The 21596-nt window shown below is 45.5% G+C and overlaps 1 protein-coding gene across 1 annotated transcript in view; it reads left to right on the top strand.

The window, feature by feature from the left end:
• The first annotated feature begins 370 nt into the window (after window positions 1–370).
• LOC105466962 (Rho GTPase activating protein 26) overlaps window positions 371–21596 on the top strand; it is a 907509-nt gene continuing 886283 nt past the window's right edge. Inside the window, exons 1-2 of the transcript XR_011624168.1 lie at window positions 371–441; window positions 7410–7660. The gene's annotated coding sequence lies outside the window, so the exon portion shown is untranslated. The remainder of the gene's footprint in view (window positions 442–7409; window positions 7661–21596) is intronic.

Below are 21596 nucleotides of genomic sequence, written 5' to 3'. Positions count from 1 at the left end.
TGTACCCTGAAAATATGTACATTTATTAATGTAGTAACAACAAAAAAATGAAGCTAAAAAAAATCTAGAATTTTATACCTAGCAAAACAATCAATATGAGAACAGGCAAGGCGCAGTGGCTCACATCTGTAATCTCAGCACTTTGGGAGGCCAAGGCAGGCAGATCACCTGAGGTCAGGAGTTCGAGACCAGCCTGGCCAACATGGTGAAACCCCCATCTCCACTAAAAATACAAAAATTAGCTGGGTGTGGTGATGCGTCCCTATAATCCCAGCTACTCGGAAGGCTGAGGCAGGAGAATTGCTTGAACCCAGGGGGCGAAGGTTGCAGTGAGCCGATAATTACTTCTACTTCTGTGTATCTCTTTCCAGGAAGCTAGTAGAAGATTTGTACCAACAAAACCAAGGAGTAAACAACTTGAGAATAACTGTGTGAGCTCAGGTAGGCAAGGGCTGGATCAAAAGTATTGTATAGGCACAGTAAGGAGTTTGAACTCCATCAAATGCCAAAATTATAAAAGTCATAATAGAATGATAGGCCGGGCACGGTGGCTCAAGCCTGTAATCCCAGTACTTTGGGAGGCCGAGACGGCGGATCACAAGGTCAGGAGATCAAGACCATCCTGGCTAACCCGGTGAAACCCCATCGCTACTAAAAAATACAAAAAACTAGCCGGGCGAGGTGGCGGGGGCCTGTAGTCCCAGCTACTCGGGAGGCTGAGGCAGGAGAATGGCATAAACCCGGGAGGCGGAGCTTGCAGTGAGCTGAGATCCGGCCACTGCACTCCAGCCTGGGCGATAGAGCGAGACTCCATCTCAAAAAAAAAAAAAAAAAAATAGAATGATATGCTAGGCCAGGGCCGGGCACGGTGGCTCACACCTGTAATCCTAGCACTTTGGGAGGCCGAGGTGGGTGGATCACCTGAGGTCAGGAGTTCAAGACTAGCCTGACCAACATGGAGAAACCCCATCTCTAATAAAAATACAAAATTAGCTGGACGTGGTGACGCATGCCTGTAATCCCAACTCTTTGGGAGGCTGAGGCAGGAGAATTGCTTGAACCCAGGAGGTGGAGGTTGCAGTGAGCCGAGATGGCGCCACTGCACTCCAGCCTGGGCAAAAAGAGCGAAACTCTGTCTGAAAAAAAAAAAAAAAAAAAAAAAAGAATGATATTCTAAAGTTGTGATTTGTTTTCCAACTTTCAATCCTAGGACTCCTTTTGAGCAACATTGTGATTGGCTTCAACCAGAAACAATAGTTTTAATCTCGTTTTCATATTTTGCATTCCTTTAAAATGGTTCTGCTGCTTTTTTAAAAGTCTAGAAGCCACTATACTAGAAAAACCTTAAAATGTGTATAACACTACTTAAATAGCCTTCTGCAATTTGGCAGGGCCCCCAGAAAATCCTGAGATCAAGAGGTTATAGGAATTTTAAGGTCTATATAAGTGGTCATAGGTTTATGGAAGTTCCTGGAGCAATATACTCGGGGAGGGCTATAATAGGGAGGTGAAATTCTTACTGAATTTCAGCAAGACTCTATTAGTCATTCTTCCTGCAGCGGCAAAGGTGATCCCTAGAACATTTCTATTAGAACAGCTCTGCTTACCACTTAATTACTAAAGCTGCTTTTCCCAGGATTTTCCAGACTGCCAGCAAATACATTTTAGAAATGCAAAATGAGGTGGGGGAAAGACAATATGGCCAACGTTCTTCTTCTGCTAAACGTTGCCACAGCTGGAATAAGGCAATATCTGTTTAAATGTGTGTGTATGTTTGTGTGTGTGTGTGTGTCCAGTGGGATCAGAAGAAATTTATGGTTATGTTATATTCTAACAAATCACGGTTGAGGCCAGAGCAGGGATCCAGGTGTTCCCTAAATCTGAAGCCAAAGCCAAAGAAACTTTTTATGGTTTCAGCAGACATTTTCTTTCCAAAATCTGCGTTGTAATCGGTATCTACAAAGATAAAAGATCTGCACACAAACCAAGCCCTAAGTTAATGATGTTTACTGGTTTTGCTGGCCTAAAAGAGGGCATTCTCCAGTTCCTCATCAGCTGGGAGAAAACCTTCCCCCACCCTCTCCTGAACAAGTGCTTTCCCTCCCCACTAAGCAAGTGAATTTTAAATACCACTCTAAAGTTGTTGGCTGGTGACCTGGAAAATTCCTTTTGCTTTGTTATGCTGTTAATGGTCCATCAGTTTAAACCTTGTATCCCCAGAAAGTTTCCTTCTCTTAACTAGACTGGAGAAGATAGATGCAGAAGTTTAAAAAAGAAAAAAAGAATTGCTGTTTCAAAGGGTTTGAGGAAGATTCAAAGATGGTGTTGGGAAAATTGGATATCCATATGCAGAAAAATGAATGAAAAATAAAACTAGACCCCTATCTTTCACCATACACAAAAATAGATTCAAACTGGATTAAAAACTTAAATGTAAGACCTGAAATTATGAAACTACTAGAAGAAAACAGGGAAAATGCTTCAGATCTGGGCAAAGATTTTCTGGGTAAGACCTCAAAAGCACAGGCAACGAAAGCAAAAAGAGACAAATGGGATCATATCAAACTAAAAAGGTTCTGCACAGCAAGGGCAGTCATGAGTGAAGAGGCAATCTGCAGAATGAGAGAAAATATCTGCAAACTATTCATCTGACAAAGGGTTAGAATCTAGAATATACAAAGTACTTAATAACAAACTAAATAATCAGATTAAAAATGGGCTCATAATCTGAATACACATTTCTCAAAAGAAGACAGACAAATGGCTAACAGGTATCTAAAAAAATGCTTGGCCGGGTGTGGCAGCTCATGCCTGTAATAATCCCAGCACTTTGGGAGGCCGAGGCAGGTGGATCACCTCAGGTCAGGAGTTCAAGACCAGCCTGGCCAACATGGTGAAACCCTGTCGCTACTAAAAATACAAAAATTAGCTAGGTGTGGTGGTGTGCACCTGTAATCCCAGCTACTCGTGAGGTTAAGACAGAGAATCACTTGAACCCAGGAGGCAGTGGCACCAAGATCGTGCCACTGCACTCCAGCCTGGGCAACAGAGCAAGACTCCATATCCAAAAAAGAAAAAAAGCCGGGGTGGCTCACGCCTGTAATCCCAGCACTTTGGGAGGCCAAGGCGGGCAGATCACAAGATCGAGACCATTCTGGCCAACAGAATTTGTATTTTTAGTCTCAACTAAAAAATACAAAAAATTAGCCGGGTGTGCGTGGTGGCATGTGCCTATGGTCTTAGCTACTTGGGAGGCTGAGGCAGGAGAATTCCCTGAACCTGGGAGTTGGTGGCTGCAGTGAGCCGAGATCATACCACCGCAGTCTAGCCTGGCCACAGAGTGAGACTCTGTCTCAATAAAAAAAAATAATAAAGAAAAATGCTCAACATCACTAATCATCAGGGAAATGCACATTAAAACCACAATGAAAGCTGGGCGCGGTGGCTTATGCCCATAATCCCAGCACTTTGGGAAGCCGAGGTGAGCAGATCACCTGAGGTCAGGAGTTCAAGACCAGCCTGGCCAACATGGCGAAACCCTGTCTCTATTAAAAATACTAAAAATACAAAAATTACCAGGCATGGTGGCAGGTGCCTGTAATCCCAGCTACTTGGGAGGTTGAGGCAGGGACAATTGCTTGAATCTGGGAAGCAGAGGTTGCAGTGGGCCAAGATCTCGCCACTGCACTCCATCCTGGGTGACAGAGCGAGACTCCATTTCAAAAAAATAAAACCACAATGAAATATCTTCTCATCCAGTTCAAGTGACTACTATCAAAAAGATGAAAAACAACAGATGCTGGCAAGGATGAGTAGAAAAGGGAATTCTTATAAACAGTTGGCGGGAATGTAAACTGGTATAGCCATCATAGAGAATGGCATGGAGTTTTCTCAAAAACTACAAATAGAATTACCATGTGATCCAGCAATCTCACTGGAGTATTAATCCAAAGGAAAGGAAATCAGTACGTCAAAAAGACATCTGTACTCCTATGTTAATTGCAGCACTATTCATAATAGCTAAGACATGGAATCAACCTAAGTTTCCATCAAGGACTGAATGGATAAACAAAATGTGGTATAAATAAACAATGGAATACTATTCAGCCATAAAAGAAAGAATGAAATCCTGTCATTTGTGGCAACATGGATAAGTTTGGAGGACATTATGTTAAGTGAAATAAGCCAGGCACAGAATTATAAAAACCACATGTTCTCATTCATATGTGGGAGGTAAAAAAGTTGACTTCATACAAGTGTAGAGTAGAAGAGTGGTTCTTAGAAGCTGGGAAGGGTAGCAGGTAAAGGGAATAGAAAGAGGTTGCTAGAAATAGAAATAGAAAGAGGTTGGTTAATGGATAAAAAAATTACAGCTAGGCCGGGTGTGGTGGCTCATGCCTATAATTCCAGTACTTTGTGAGGCCGAGGTGGGTGGATCACTTGAGGTCAGGTGTTCAAGACCAACCTGACCAAAATGGTGAAAATCCTTCTCTACTAAAAATACAAAAATTAGCTGGGCACTGTGATGGGCGCCTGTAATCCCAGCTACTTGGGAGGCTGAGGCAGGAGAATCACTTGAACCTGGCAGGTGGAGGTTGCAGTGAGCTGAGGTTATGCCACTGCACTCCAACCTGGGTGACAGAGCAAGACTCTGTCTCAAAAAAAAAAAAAAAAATTACAGCTAGATGGGAGGAATAAGTCCCAGTGTTCTATAGCACTGTAGGGTGATAACAGTTAACAATTACTTATATATTTTCAAATAGCCAGAAGAGACAATTTTGGATATTCCCAATACAAAGAAATGATAAAAGTTTGAGGTGATGAATATGCTAATTACCCTGATTTGATTATTACACATTGTTTACATATATCAATATATCACACTGTATCTATAAATATGTATAGTTATTATGTGTCAAAAATAAAATTAAAAAATACAGTGAAGGAAATAGTTCTGTAACTACTGATGCAGAAATATTTAAATTAAGCAAAATAGATTCCTAATTAAATGTATTACAAAGCACAAAATAACTTTCAAGCTCTTTGATTTGCCAAGTTTTGATAAGACTAGAACTTGGAATTCTGAATTGCAGTCTCAATAAGACAACTCTATTTTGTCATAGAAAAAGTAATTGAAACAAGAATAGATAAAGAATAACAGCTTAGCTTTTTAACAGCTTAGTTCTTTCATCTTTGAATACAAAGGCCAAGGAAAATAGTCTACATGTTATTTTCAGGAAAATTTTCTGTATAAATTATTGTTATTGAAGCATTAATTTTCTATTTTATGGTCAGGTTGCATGCCTTGGAAAGGATGTAGTATATGATGAAATTTCCCAAATCATTTGAATGATAATAAAAGTTAAAAAAAAAAAAAAGGTGGCCGGGCGCGGTGGCTCAAGCCTGTAATCCCAGCACTTTGGGAGGCCGAGACGGGCGGATCACGAGGTCAGGAGATTGAGACCATCCTGGCTAACACGGTGAAACCCCATCTCTACTAAAAATACAAAAAACTAGCCGGGCGAGGTGGCGGGCGCCTGTAGTCCCAGCTACTCGGGAGACTGAGGCAGGAGAATGGCATAAACCTGGGAGGCGGAGCTTGCAGTGAGCTGAGATCCGGCCACTGTACTCCAACCTGGGCGGCAGAGCAAGACTCCGTCTCAAAAAAAAAAAAAAAAAAAAAAAAAAAAAAGGTGACTAGGCTCTGGATGAATGGAAGGAAGGAATTTCATCTGTTTCAGGCTGTACAGCGGCTAGCACTAGGGCATATGTAAGTAGGTAAGTAGGGCCTTATTAAATGATTTTAGATGAAGGTGATAATTTTTTTTTTTTTTTTTTTTTTTTGAGACTGCGTCTCGCTCTGTCGCCCAGGCGGGAGTGCGGTGGCGTGATCTCAGCTCACTGCAAGCTCCTCCTCCTGGGTTCACGCCATTCTCCTGCCTCATGCTCCCCAGTAGCTGGGACTACAGGCACCTGTCACCACGCCCAGCTAATTTTCTGCATTTTTAGTAGAGACAGGGTTTAACCATGTTAGCCAGGATGGTCTCTATCTCCTGACTTCGTGATCCACCTGCCTCGGCCTCCCAAAGTGCTGGGATTACAGGAGTGAGCCACCGCGCCTGGCCTGAAGGCGATAATTTTTTAATGAAGTAATTGATCAACCATGCGGGATTTTGGTGGACACAGGTCGTCTGGAGGACCTATCATTCTGGAGGCCAAGATTCAGATTTTGGTTTGAGATGTGTAAACTAGTAGGTATGTTAGTGTTCATGAGCCACTTAACTCAGTCATCTTCCTTATTCTCATTTGTAAGATACAGTTTACCACCTTCTTGGATCTTGTTGTTGTTAGTTATATACCACTTACCATGTGTGCCAGGTTCAAAGAGCTAAGGGCTTTTCCTGTATTAGCTAATTTAATTCTCACCAACACCTCTGTAAGGTAAGTACTATTATTATAACAATATTATATATTATGATGTTATATATTATATATTATATAATCTTATTATATAATATATTTAATGTTATATACAATTATATATTAATATGCTAACATGTTAATATATTAATATTAATATATTACATACCTATATATTAATATAAATGTATAATTGTATATAACATATATTATATACTTTATATACATATATATGCACACACACACACACACACTTTTTTGTTTTTTGAGACAGAATCTTGCTCTGTCACCCAGGCTGGAGTGCAATGGTGTGATCTCAGCTCACTGCAACCTCTGCCTTCCGGGTTTGAGCGATTTTCCTGCCTCAGCCTCCCAAGTAGCTGGTGCCTGCCACCATGCCCGGCTATTTTTTGTATTTTTAGTAGAGATGGGGTTTTGCCATGTTGGCCAGGCTGGTCTCCAACTCCTGACCTCAGGTGATCTGCCTGCCTTGGCCTTCCAAAGTGCTGGGATTACAGCCATGAGCCACCATGTCCGGCCTGTATTACATTTATATATATAATATTATAATTATATATTTACATTATATAAGTATTATCTATATTATATAAATATTACATATTATATAGGTAATATTATTCCCATTTCAAAGAAGAAGAAACTGAGGCTTATAGAAAGTAGTGAAGCTAGAAATCCCACATGGGTTTTCTGTCTCCTTAGCTCATGCTCTGAACTATGCATTATGCTGTTTATAAACAGCAAAGATCTAAGAAAACATAAATAAAAGGAAGCACAGAGTGGCCAAACAATTCCTCCCTAGAGCATGACATTTCACCTTCCGCCAGTTGCTCGGGTCATATGTTTGCTGAGTTATCAGCTCCTAATTGGAGGGAACAGTTCTGCACATGTTATAAGCAGACCTCCTACCCCTAGGCTTTCAGATTTCTGCAATAAGGTTCTTACCACAAAGCACTATTGTTTTTCTTCAGGGCTTGGACTGTCAGATTACATTTCTAAGCTTCCAGAAGAGCAACACATAGACACGGGAAGTCAGAGCCTTTGAACTCAAATGCCATCCCCGTCACCCACCTCCACCACCAGCAGCACCACCGAATGGCACTTTGGACAACTTTTCCCTCTCATGTGAATTTTGTCATTTCTTACATCAATTGGAACCAGCACCTCTCAAATTCATCTTCTAAAACCCAGAAAATTGTGTGGAACACATGAGGACTGAAAGGTGAGTAGGCTGACCAGGTAAGAGCCTACCACTGGAATGGAAGGCTGTGGGAGGGTGAGGGGATGATGGACATCAACCCAGAAGAGCTGAAATATGGCATTACCAGGTATCTACCCTGCTACCCTGCATAGAATTCCCAGGACCCAGGGTGGGTTTTTATGCTTCCCCTTTTAATACTTATTTTTATTATTTGTCAGTAGAAGTGTCTTTATCTTAAAAAATTAATACACGATTGTTGTCACCAATTTAAATAATATGGAGATGAATAGAGAGAAAGTAAAATTATAGATTTAGGCTGGGCACAGTGGCTCATGCCTGTAATCCCAGTACTTTGGGAGGCCGAGGCTGGTGGATCACCTGAGGTCGGGAGTTCCAGACCTGTCTGACCAACATGGAGAAACCCCATCTCTACTAAAAATACAAAATTAGCCGGGCATGGTGGTGCATGCCTGTAATCCCAGCTACTCGGAAGGCTAAGGCAGGAGAATCACTTGAACCCGGAAGGCAGAGGTTGCGATGAGCTGAGATTGCGCCACTGCACTCCAGCCTGCGCAACAAGAGCAAAACCCCGTCTCAAAAAAAAAAAAAAAAAAAAAATTATAGATTTACACTACACACACCCCTTTACGACCCTCCCTCATGCCTCTGCCCAGCCATCACTCCTAACCCTAACCCTTTGGAGTTTATCCTTCCAGATGGTTCTGGGGTGTGTGTGTGTGTGTGTGTGTGTGTGTGTGTGTGTGTGTGTGTGTGTGTGTGTGTGTGTGTGTGATTTACAAAAATATCAATGAGAGGACTCTATTCTGCACCTTGTATATTACAAGCATCTTTCTGGTCTAACAGCTCTCTTATTACTGACAGCAGCACAGTGCCCCACTGTAAGAATGCATCATCTTCCTTTTCATCTTATCTTTGCTTTCTCGGATCTTTTACTTTCCTAGGGAACCTGTCCCAGCTCATGCTTATACTCTCCCTTGATCCTCCCTTAAGGAACTGCACAAATGGGAAGGTGGTCAAAGGTGAAAAGGGCATGGGGTGGGCCCTAGAAGGGAGAGTGAGGAGGGTGGGGGAGTGTATGCTATCCTGGTCATTACTGGGGTACACAGGGAGTTATTTTTTCTCCTCACCTTGCCAAATGTTTCCTCTGTCTGGCCAAGGCATACCTTTAACAATTTATGGGAATCATCTCTGAAAACGACCGAGAGGATTAGCACCGAGAAACATAAAAGTCTGTTTTCTTTGAGTTACAATCTCTCTTTTAAGACCTCCAATCTGGGCATCTAGGCCAGTCCACTGCCTCTGTCCAAGATGTATGAGCAGCTTGGGCTTATAGCACCCCATGCTCTTCTGTAGGTGGCTACTCTGCCTGATTAACAACATCATTAGGTAGAAATTTGTTCCTTGCCACTGGAAAGGCATTTCAGCTTACAGGATACAGACAAGACCACTTATTACCTGTGTGCCCTTGACCACATTTTGTGTCATCCCTGTACCCAGTTTCCTCATCTGTAAATGGGAACAATAATAATATATATCTTAGTTGGTAGGGTTTTTCTTTGTAACTTAGACAAAATATATATGTAGCTTACTTAGGGTATTATATAGCAGCTGCTAAGCACTCAATGAACGTGGATGATTATACTCTGAATTGAAATAGCTCTTCCTGCACTTTATTTTTAATTAATTAATTAATTTATTTATTTATTTTTGAGACAGAGTCTTCCTCTGTCGCCCAGGCTGGAGTGCAGGGGCAGGATCTCGACTCACTGCAACCTCAACCTTCCTGGTTCAAACAATTCTCCTGCCTCAGCCTCTCAAGTAACTGAGATTACAGGTGCCTGTCACCATGCCTGGCTAATTTATTTTTTTGTATTTTTAGTAGAGAGGGGGTTTCACCATGTTGGCCAGGCTGGTTGGCTAGGCTGGTTTCAAACTCCTGACCTCAGGTGATCCACCCATCTTGGCCTCCCAAAGTGCTAGTATTACAGGTGTGAGGCACCACGCCTGGCCTTCTTACTGCACTTTATTTATTTATTTCATTTTATTTTATTTTGAGATGGAGTCTTGCTCTGTGGCCAGGCTGGAGTGCAGTAGCGCGATCTCAGCTCACTGCAACCTCCACCTCCTAGGTGGGTTTAAGGGATTCCACTGCCTCAGCCTCCGAAGTAGCTGGGACTACAGGTGGCGCCACCACGCCCGGCTAATTTTTTTGTATTTTAGTAGAGACCGGGTTTCGCCATGTTGACCAGGATGGTCTCCATCTCTTGACCTCATGATCCGCCCGCCTCGGCCTCCCAAAGTGCTGGGATTACAGGCGTCAGCCACCGCGCCCGGCCACCCTACTGCACGTTAAACCCAAACTTTAAATATCGTCTAGATCAGTGGCTCTGTTTTTGTTTTTGTTTTTTTTTTTTTTTTGAGACAGAGTTTTGGTCTTGTTGCTCAGCCTGGAATGCAATGGCGCGATCTCAGCTCACCGCAACCTCCGCCGGCCGGGTTCAAGCGATTCTCCGGTCTCAGCTTCCCAAGTAGCTGGGATTACGGGTGCACACCACCACGCCCAACTACTTTTGTATTTTTAGTAGAGGGGGTTTCTTCATGTTGGTCAGGCTGGTCTCAGACTCCTGACCTCAACTGATCCGCCCGCCTCGGCCTCCCAAAGTGCTACAATTACAGGCGTGAGCCACCGCACCCGGCCCTAGGTCAGTGGCTCTTAACCTTGGCTGTACACTAAATTCACTTTTAAAGCCTTACAGAAATGCCAGTGCCTAGGCTCCATTACCAGAGATCCTCATACCCTTGGTCTGAGGTGGGGTCAGGGGTGTCAGTGTTTTTGAAAGCCTCCCTTGGAATTCTCATTTGCACCTAGGTTGAGAAGTACTGTACCTAGTTCAGTGTTCTCATTTTCCCTATAGGAAGCTGTGAGGCCGAGAGATGGAAGGAAACGGCTCAGGTGATATAGCCAGAGCAGAAGGACCCAAGCCCCTTATCAAGGCTTGTCCTCATGGGGAAAATGCAGCCCTGGGGCTGCCCTTCACTCAGGTCTTTTGGATGGGACTTCTGAGCTCTTTCTGATGGTAATGTTTGGACCTCTCCAACCCAGTTCTTCCTAGCACCCTTGCTTTTCCATCCTTGGAGGCCTCAGGTCAGAGCCCTCAGAGAGGTGTCCCTACAGAAAGCCGCTGTTCCAGAATGTGACCCATTAAAAAACTCAGCACTTATAGATGTGAAATAATCCTGTTCATTATTTATTTTTGAGAATCTAAGCCCCCTGTGGGCAGGAACCGTATCTATCTTGTTCCTGCGGCGCGGGGGCTTAGAGTGGTGACCAGCACTTAGTAAAACATACTCATTAAATGACTGAATGAACGAAATCCCAGGAGGGCAGTTGAGTATTTTTTTATTATTATTTTTCTGGTCCTGACCATCTGATTCTCATTACTTCTACAGCTCGGGAAGTCTCTCTCTGCTTTGGCGTTTTATAAACCTCCTGTACGTACATCGACATTTTAACCGTAAATCCACAGAGTTTTGGGACAGCAATACCCGAGGCCAGGGGATTGGGGGAGGGGGATAACTCCCCGGAGGTCCGAAGCCCCGGCGGAGCTGCTCTGGGGTTGGGGGGAGGGAGGGGAACCCTCAGGAGGACGCCCCTCCGCCCCCTGCCCGCCCCCTCGGCGGGAGATGGCCTCGGGCTGCGACGTCCTTCAGAGGGGTGCGCCGCGGCCGCAGCCGTCTCCTCGCGTCGGGCGGGGTTGGGGGGTGAGGGATGCGATCCGGGTCGTGGCCCAGGGGCGGCTCCAGCCGCAGCCCCCGCATTCCAGCCGCGCGCCCCCGGAGATGATGCCTTGAGGAGGCTGTATTTTTTTGGGGGGGGGAGCCGCAGGGGACCGTTGGGAGAGGGGCCCTGTGTGTGTCCCTTTAAGAGCCGGAGCGCTGCCCCCGCCTCGCAGGCGCCCGGAGCCTCACAAAAGAACAGGATGTTGTTGATTTGTCACCAAACCACAGAGAGGAAATGATTGTAAATTTCCTTTAAACATCCCCACCGCGCTCCCGCCGCCCCCGCTTCCGCCTCCGCCGCCCCCGCCCGGCCCGGCACAGCGGGGCCTCAGCGCTCCCGCGGGGCGCCTGCTCCCCGGCCGGGCCACGGGCCGAGCGGCTCCTGGGCGCCTGCGGGAGGAGCCCCCGGCCCGGCCGCTGCCCCAGCTCGCGTTCCAGTTCCTTTCTTATGATTATTTTTTCTACAGCTGCAGCGGAGGAAGGTCCTGGGCTTTGGTGTGAGCCCGCGCGCAGCCTTTCTCTCCGGGAGCGAATGGGAACCGCGCGCGGGGAGCTCCGTGCTGTGTCTAGGGAGCGCCTTAGCGCGCCGTCCGGGTTTAGCCTCTCAGCCTCCCTGTAGAGGCAATAGCCTTTAGCGCCTTCGTTAGGGTCTGGAGGGAAACTGAGGCCCAGGTTACGTGAGCCGAAAGTCACCAGCTCTTGGAACGCCTTGGGGGCCCTTGGAACACACCACGCAGGATTAGGTCATCCCAGACCTTTTATTTGTAAATCAGTGAGCGACCGGAACATTCTAGAATCCCCAAGTCATCAAAAGTGGCATTTTACATTGGGAAGTCCAAAGCAATGATTGCCAAGTCCAAGTTTTTTCGTGGGGGAACTTCCCTCACCACTTCCAGCCGGGTACCCCCTTTTCAGAAGCTGTTTGTGTCTCAGTTTCTACCTGTGCTTTTTTGCACCCGAATCCCTCCTACTTTCACCCCTCTTGCTTGTATGATTTCAGGAAGCCTCTGGTGGAGTTAGTGTTTGCTCCCAACCTGTGGCCCATGTTGGAGTGGTGTGGTCTGTGGTCTAGGAAAGGGCTGCCTTTGCTGTACAGAGTGTTCTTTTGGAGCAATTAATGCTTATTCCGGCATAGGCTGCACTGGGCTGCTTGAACTAAAAGCAGCAGCTAATGTCCCAGACACCGTTGAACAGAATTCTCTCATTTCATCCTTTCACCAGTCCCAGGAGGTGGAGGTTGCTTTTCTGTTTAGACAGTTGAGGAAGCAGGTTCAGAGAGGCTGAGGAACCAGACCAGCTTGCACATTTTAAGTGGAAGACACAAGCCTCATTTAGTTACCACATTCTGATTACTGGTGGTGTCTCTCTTTAACACTTCGTCTTGTTACTCGCTTGCGGAGACAGGTGGTGAAGAGAACACAGGATATTTTTGTTGGGTCTTGTTACCTCACCTTCTGGAGAGCTCTGGGTCGGACCCCACTTTCTGGGAATAGAGTTAAGTGGCCAATGCTCTCAGACTGGACTCTTCCCTTTGCCAGCCTTATGAGGTCCTGAGTGGCTTGGGGACTGAGGTGGAGTGTGAGTTCTTTTCACTCTACTTGAATAGGAAAATGGGCTCCTTTAAACAATTACCTGGAGTTGCATTTCTAAGGCCGAATAGCCCCTGTCCAACGCAAGCCCTTCTATTCAGATTCGCAGCTCTAAGGGGCAATGGTAAGAGCTGGTGAGATGTATGGAGGGTTGACTTTGAATATTAAACGTGCGGTTCGTAACAGCTAATGATTTCATGTGCCTGCAATGTGTCCAGGCACCCCAGAAATGAGACTACAGTTGCTTGCCTTCAATCATGCAGAAAGCCAAGAGGGTCCTTGATGCGGGTGGATTTTGAGAGAGAACAGCAGTGACCTTTAGCTCCTTTGTGCTGTAGCTGTCTGCATTTCCTCAATTCTGAGGACATTTGTTGATGGATTTCCAGAGTGGACTTCTGTGTCTCCACCTGTCCTTTTTGCTTGTATAGAATGCCAGTCACTGGGCATCCACATCCTGACACTTGGGAGGGTGAGCCATCTGCTTATTTCCATTCCTCAGATGAGAAGCACAGGGCACCAACCTGCTAAGTTGCTGTGGGCACTGAATGGGCTGACTTGAGGCAGAGCAAAGCCACTGAAGTCAGGGTCCCTACCCCCCGCCACTCAGTTCTGGGGAAGCTGGAACCATAGGGCAGGTCATCTGATGCCACCTGGTCTCAATTTCCTGGCCTGCGAAGAACTTTAGCCTAGGTGGTCTATGAGGGCCCTTCCAACTATTACAGAAAAAATAGCTTCTATTTATTGGTTCTGTTAATATTTATTAAACATCCGTTACATGCCAGGCTCTACCATTACAGGCATTGGAAATATAGTGGTCAACACAAGTTCTGCCTTCTTGAAGTTTAGGTGAGGAAGATGCCCTAACAAAATAATTTTATATATATGTAAGTGTATGTATATGTGTGTATGTGTATACATAATATATATGTGTACAGTCGTGGGCTGCATAATGATACTTCGGTTAATGATGAACTGCACATACGGCGGTGGTCCATAAGATTATAATAGAGCTGAGAAATTTCTGTTGCCTAGTGATGTCATAGCCATCCTAATGTCTTAGCTTAGTGCAGTGCATTTCCTTTTCTATGTTTAGATACACGAGTATTTATCACTATGTTACAGTTGCCTACAGTATTCAGTACAGTAACATGCTGTATAGGTTTGTAGCCTAGTAGCAATAGGCTGTATGGTATACCTACGTTTGTAGTAGGCTATACTATCTAGGTTTAAGTAAGTACGCTCTAATTCTATGATGTTCGTGCAACAATGAAATCGCCTAATGAAGCATTTCTCAGAACTTACCCCAGTCGTTAAGCCACACATGAATGTATGTGTATGTATATAAAATGTCAAGGAGTACTTTGTTATGGACAAAAATGAAGCGTGTAAGGGGAAATGCAGTGTGTGTGATGGGAGGACTACTATTTTATTTAGGGTAAGGAAGTCTCACTGATAAGGTAGAAGGGAAGGAGTGAACCATGCAGCTTTCTGGGAAAAGCTTAATGTAGGCATTTGAAATGGCAAAGATAAAGACTGGAGATGGGACTGTGTTGCATAGCACTGATTATGTGTTGAGCACTGTGCTAAGTGCTTTTTAGTCTTACATATTTAATCCTGCTATCACTGTTTTTTTCTTTGAAGTGTGAGACTCAGAGAGGTTAAATGATTTACCCAAGGCCACACAGCTAGTATGTAGCGAAGGTGATATACAAATGCTAGTTTTAATCATCATGCTGCTTCCCACTAGGGACTCTCCTTTTTGAGCTGGACCTGGCATTTCATTCATGACCTGGTTCTTTTGATTTCTTGGGGATTAAACAGCAACAGTGGGCAATGTGACACCTGGCAACTGAGTTGCATGGTTGACAACAGCTTAGGGCCTGAATTTCCTTTTTGTGAGTGGAGGAAGGTGATATGGTTAATACTGGAAAACCCCATGTTGTGTTTATGGCAGAAGCGGGGAGAAACACCTTCAGATTATTGTAAACAAGAGAAACGGGAGAACGGGGTAGCCTGAATCCCTCTGCCCCCCTCCTTTGTTTTAATTTCCCTAAGATAGGCCCAGCACAGCATGTTGTATTATATAGCGATAATTAAAACACTTGGATTTGTGAACTGAGATTTATAGAGCAAACAGGAGCCAGAGGAGAAAACGACAGTCATCTCTTTTATTTGCAGGCAAATATCCAAATTGCCACTTGCTTGCTTTTTCTTCCCAACACTATCACCTACTCTGCTTAATTAGATCCTTTCTTTTCCGTATCATTTCCAACTGCCCGCTCTCCCTGCTGCACTGCAGTTTGTGAAGCCACACACTGAACACTTTCCCACAGCCCAGGGAAGATGTGACTCAGAAACACAGCAGCAAACGAGCGGAGGAGGGCACCTTTGCATCGATGGATCAGGCTGTCCTGCCTGCCTGTCCATCAGCCTCAGGGAGCAGGGACCGGAGGAACCTAACCCGGGGATAAGATGAGAAATTGCTAGACATTTTCCACCCGTCCTAAGACAGTTTTCTACTGAGTGCTTGTTTGTTTTGGGGAGTGGAGAGGAGAATGAATTCCCCAAACAGCAGACCACCCCCAAATCACATTGCAATATCAAATCATATTTTAGTATGTTCAAAGTGTCATTCTAAACTTGAAACGGGGAGGGATGGGGTGGGGCAGTTATGGGGACTGAGATGAAGAAAATGCTGTTGAATTTAGAATCTAGTAGAAAGGACAGTCAAAAATAGCTAATGAGAATTTTAGGCCAAATTAATTTGTTTTGGCCAAAATATTTATTGAATACTTTGAATATTTGCTGATACTACGTGTCAGACATTGTTTTAGGCACTGAGGGGATAAAGCAGTGGCCAAACACCAAGAAATCCCCGCCCACATTGATTTACATTCTACCTGGGTAAAGGAGGGTTGTGACTGTTAATTTCTTACCAAGAGCATAGAAACTATGCAGGAAAATGAAGTGAAGGGGCCAGGCATGGTGGCTCACGCCTGTAATCCCAGCGCTTTGGGAGGCCGAGGCGGGTGGATCACTTGAGGTCAAGAGTTCGAGACCAGCCTGACCAACATGGTGAAACCATGTCTCTAGTAAATACAAAAAAATTACCTGGGCATGGTGGCGCATGCCTGTAATCCCAGCTACTTGGGATGCTGAGGCAGAAGAATTGCTTGAACCCAGGAGGTGGAGGTTGCAGTGAGCCAAGATTATACCATTGCACTCTAGCCTGGGCAACAGAGCGAAAGTCCATCTCAAAAAGAAAAAAAAAGTCAGAGAAGATGGCTAGAAAGTACTGGGATTTGTAATTTTAAAACGAAGTGAGGGCAGTACAGTGTGGAGATTGACAGGCCCGGTCTTGAATCTGGGCTTTGACACCTGACAGCTGTGTGTGACCTTTGAGTTTCTATAATCAACCAGTCTGAAACTTATTTTTCTCATCTGCAAAGTGGGTCTAGTAATAAGGGGTTACATGAGAAAAACTACATATATATATATATATATATATTTTTTTTTTTTTTTTTTTCCTTTTTGAAACAATCTCTCTCTGTTGCCCAAGCTGGAGTGCACTGGTGCAATCTTGGCCCACTGCAGCCCCGCCTCCCAGATTCAAGCGATTCTCCTGCCTCAGCCTCCTGAGTAGCTGGGATTACAGGCATGCACCACCATGCTTGGCTAAGTTTTGTATTTTTAGCAGGGACGGGGTTTCACCGTGTTGGCCAGGCTGGTCTCAAACTCCAGACCTCAGATGATCCACCTGCTTTGGCCTCCCAAAGTGCTGGGGATTACAGTCATGAGCCACCGTGCCCTGCCAGAACAAAACAATATACATTTGCATATTCAATCAGAGTTTCATGAATGTTAGCTGATGTTAGTACTAAGTGCTTATAATATAGGGTGATGGGGGAGCCGAAGGAGGAGTGACCCATCGCAGCTGGAAAACGGTTTATTTTCCCTGTCAGCTTTCTTTTTTCCAGTAATCCTAGTTTGACCATACACCAAGAAGGCAGTAGGAGTGCAGGAGAACTCTTGCAGCCAGGATTAAGGTTGGGAAGGATTTAGATCCTGGTTTGGTCTGTGGGACACAGGCTGTAGTTAGACAATTGTCGGTATTTTAGATTCTGTTTCAAAAACTATTTTCTACAAGCTTTGTGTTCAGCCCAATAGTTCACATCAAGCCTGGTGGGGAGGCTGGGGCTGTCCACTTGACAAACGGGAAAACAGGCACAGGATGTGAGTGCCCGGCCAAGGTCACCTCCAGTCTCCAGAGGAGATCTCCTGCCGGCCCAGTGATGAGTCATGCTGGAGTGTTGCTCCCGGGGTGAAATCACAAAGGAAGGAAGGTTTAGATTTATTGCAGGCAGCAAGGGGAAGTTTCCTGTTCTTGAGAAATCTCAGAAACAGTAACTCCTCTACCTGAGGGGCCTCACTGAGTAGCCCCCAAACCCACACAGGTACAGGGCCTGGCTTGGGGTGAGGGAGAGGCCTTTGGCTTGTGCAGAGGATAAGCAGTAAACAGGAGAAAGAAAAAAGAAGGAAAGAGGAAGATTGTAGTGGAGAGCGTGGGCTCTGGGCTCAACGGACCTGGTTTTGCTGATTCTGCCCCTTACTGGCTTGGGCAAGTCCTGTAACCCTTTCTGAGCCTCAATTTCTTCATTCGTCAAATGAGATCGTCACAGTGCCTGACTGACAGGTTTGCTGAGAGAGTGAAATAACGTGTGTTCAGATCAGTTGATCCTAGGAGTTCAAGAGCAGCCTGGACAACATAGAGAGATCCCTGTCTCTACAAAAAATACAAAAATTAGCTGGGTGTGGTTGTGTGTGCATGTAGTCCTAGATAATCAGGAGGCTGAGGCGGAGGATGGCTTGAGTCAGGGAGGTCATGGCTGCAGTGAGCTGTGATGCCATTGCACTCCAGCCTGGGCAACAGTGCAAGACCCTATCTAAAAAAAAAAAATGTGCCAGGTATTCAGCACTGTGCCTTGCATGCAGCAAACCCTTAATAACGCTGGTTGTTATTTATGGAGAGGAAAAGGGTAAAGGGGTGGGAAGGCAAGAGAAGAGGGCTTAGGGTACTCTGCCCTCCAGTGCTGGACCATTCAGATGGGGTCTTCTTGAGGCTCTGTCCACCTGAAGCTTTTATTTTTTTTTATTTATTTTGAGACAGGGTCTTGCTCTGTTGCCCAGGCTGGAGAGCAGGGGCATGATCTTGGCTCACTGCAACTTCCACCTCGAAGGCTGAAGTGATTCTCCCACCTCGACCTCCTGAGTAGCTGCGACTACAGGCACGCACCATCACGCCCAGCTAATTTTTGTATTTTTAGTGGAGGCAGTGTTTCATCATGTTGCTCAGGTTGGTCTCGAACTCCTAGGCTCAAGCAATCCACCAGCCTTGGCCTCCCAAAGTGCTGGGATTATAGGCGTGAGCCACCACACCTGCCTTGTCTGGATGCTTTTAGAGTCACTCACACAGGAAATGCCCTCAGCTCTCCAGGGGTTCATGCTGGGTCCAGCAGAGCAGGACCAGACACACACCCGACATCATCCCCTTCTCACTCACCCTCCCTGGTATCATGGTTCAGTGGTCACGGTGGGCCTGGGAGGGCCTCCCTTGGTTCCCCCTCTTTCCCTCACCTTAACCTTTGCCTCTCTGACTGAGACCCATTATGCCTCCTGTCTCTGTTGATTCCATATAATGAAAATAATTGAGCCTGTCTCCACCGATAACTGTCTCGAAACAATCGAGCCCTGTCCTGGTCATCTGCTTCTGACTGAACACACCCCACCCGCTGTATGGGGCCTGCTGTAGCCTGGTTCCGGAACCCAAGCAGCGAGAACCTGTAGGCGAGGTGCACGTTTCACAGCGAATGAAGGAACTGGGGCTCACACCCTGGTGGACAGCCCTGTGGTTTGCCGAAGGGTGTCTAATGGTTCTGGGACTAAGGTTCAAAATCTCTGAAAGCATCTCTAAACAAAATGTTAATTATGATGGTTTTGCATTTTGACTTTGCCCTTCATCCTCAGCCTCCCTTCCTCGATACTGCCTGCCCTGGTTTTATGTGGAAGATTCCTTTTTTTTTTTTTTTTTTGAGATGGAGTCTTGCTCTGTCACCCAGGCTAGAGTGCAGTGACGTGATCTCGGCTCACTGCAACCTCTGCCTTCCAGGTTAAAGCAATTCCCCTGCCTCAGCCTCCCGAGTAGCTGGGATTACAGGTGCCTGCCACCACACCTGGCTAATTTTTGTATTTTTAGTGGAGATGGGGGTTTCACCATCTTGGCCAGGATGGTTCCGAACTCCTGACCTTGTGATCCACCCTCCTCAGCCTCCCAAAGTGCTGGGATTACAGGCCTGAGCCACCGCGCCTGGCCTTTATGGAAGATTTCATTAAGAAAACAGGTAATAGGCAGGGCTAAAGAGTTGCATGCTCTTGGGGAGGGGAAGCTACAGAGGCTTGGTAATTTCCGATTTCTGTGTAAATTACCCTAAGAGCCGATCTCATACTTGTAAGCACAGTACCTCCCAGGATGAGTGACAAGGGCAGGGTTGTCAATTAGAGGAAACTTACTTAATTGTATCACTCTAATTCAAAGCCCTCATTTATGTTTGTATACTTTGTTGAGATATTGTAACAACCTTAGATGAAAAAAATGAAAACTCTCATAATGTTTCAGTGTCTTAAATGACCCTGCCCATTTGCCTGGGATCTCTTCTCATCTTTATCCCTGCTGCTACACACATCTGCACATGGTGTGAGCTCTTTCACCATGGGCCTGGATTGTGCTAAAACCTTTTACATATTTTTCACCGAATCCTTGCAATAACTCTAGAAGGGAGAAATATTATCCTCATTATTCTGTTGGAGAAACGGAGGCTCTGAGGGGTCCTGTAGTCATAGTTGGCAGAGCTGGGATTCAAACCCAGGTCTGATTCCATCCAAAGCCTGCCAACTTTGTGGTCAGTATGATTTTGTGTCTGTCTGTGTTTTTCACTCAGCATTGTATCATAGATATTTTCCTGTATAGTTTTCCTAATTATTGTTTAAAATGAGAGCACAGAATTCCGTGAACCATCATTTGTGTAACTATTTTCTCCTCCTGGGCATTTGCACTGTCCTCAGTTTGTCACAGTTATGGACAATGATCTAACGCCCATTGTGCTTAAAGCTTTTCTGCTCCCCACTCGTCCCTCTTCCCATCCGACATGTTGGGTGACTTATTGACCTAAGTTTCTGATTCCCCTCCGGGATGGGAAGGCAGAGCCACTCAGTGGTTCAGAGCACAGGCTTTACCATCAGACCAAACTTGGTTTGAAAATCAGTTCTGCTACTTCCTAGCAATATGAACTTATGCAAGTTACTTAACCTTTCTTTTGTCTCAGTTTCCTTTTCTGTTAAATGGGGATAATGTCTGTCTCACAGGATATGTTGTGAGGATTATATGAGATGGTACATGCAAAGCACTTGGGACCAGCATATTAAATACATATTAGGCACTTGGTACTTAGAAATTGCTGGACTTGATCCACAGATGTGTTTAATTTGGTCTGCATCGTGTGTGAAGTTTTTAAAAAATTAAATGGCCATCACTTAAAAATTGGCAGTTTTGGCCGGGCATGGTGGCTCACGCCTGTAATCCCAGCACTTTGGGAGGCCGAGGCAGGTGGATCACGAGGTCAGGGGATCGAGACCATCCTGGCTAACACGGTGAAACCCCATCTCTACTAAAAATACGAAAAATTAGCTGGGCGTGGTGGCAGGCGCCTGTAGTCCCAGCTACTCGGGAGGCTGAGGCAGGAGACTGGCATGAACCCGGGAGGTGGAGGTTGCAGTGAGCCGAGATTGCGGCACTGCACTCCAGCCTGGGCGACAGAGTGAGACTCCATCTAAAAAAAAAAAAAAAAATTGGCAGTTTTACTTCAAAATGCACATCTCTAGACTCTCTTAAAACATCAGAATGTCTGGAAACATTGCACCTGCATCTTCACATGGTTGGATAGGCTGGAGCTGAACAACAGCTGCTGCCTTTAGGTGTGGCATGAACTACCAGGTCTTTTTATTTATTTATTTTTTGAGACAGAGTCTCACTCTGTTGCCCAGGCTAGAGTGCAGTGGCGTAATCTCAGCTCACTGCAACCTCTACCTCCCGGGTTCAAGCGATTCTCCTGCCTTGGCCTCCTGAGTAACTGGGAATACAGGCATGTGCCACCACGCCTGGCTAATTTTTGTATTTTTTAATAGAGATGGGGTTTCATCGTATTGGCCAGGCTGGTCTCGAACTCCTGACCTTGTGATCCACCTGCCTCGGCCTCCCAAAGTGCTGGGATTATAGGCGTGAGCCACCGCACCTGGCCAACTCCCAGGTCTTTTATCTTAGGCTGGGTTACCCAAGGGCAGACCCTGAAATAGCAGAAGCTGACAAGGGAGTGAGGGAATTGGGACTGGAAAGGGGAAGAAACCAAGTAAAGGTGCAATTTCATGCAAAGGCCTTTGGAGGGTAACTTCAGCCTGAGCCTACAGGGAACTCCGGAGTTTTCTTGGCCTGAGGCAAGGTCATTGGCTAAGGTCTA

The sequence above is a fragment of the Macaca nemestrina genome, chromosome 6, assembly GCF_043159975.1.
Source record: "Macaca nemestrina isolate mMacNem1 chromosome 6, mMacNem.hap1, whole genome shotgun sequence".
Taxonomy (NCBI): Eukaryota; Metazoa; Chordata; class Mammalia; order Primates; family Cercopithecidae; genus Macaca; species Macaca nemestrina.
This window is presented reverse-complemented; position numbering and strand designations above follow the sequence as displayed.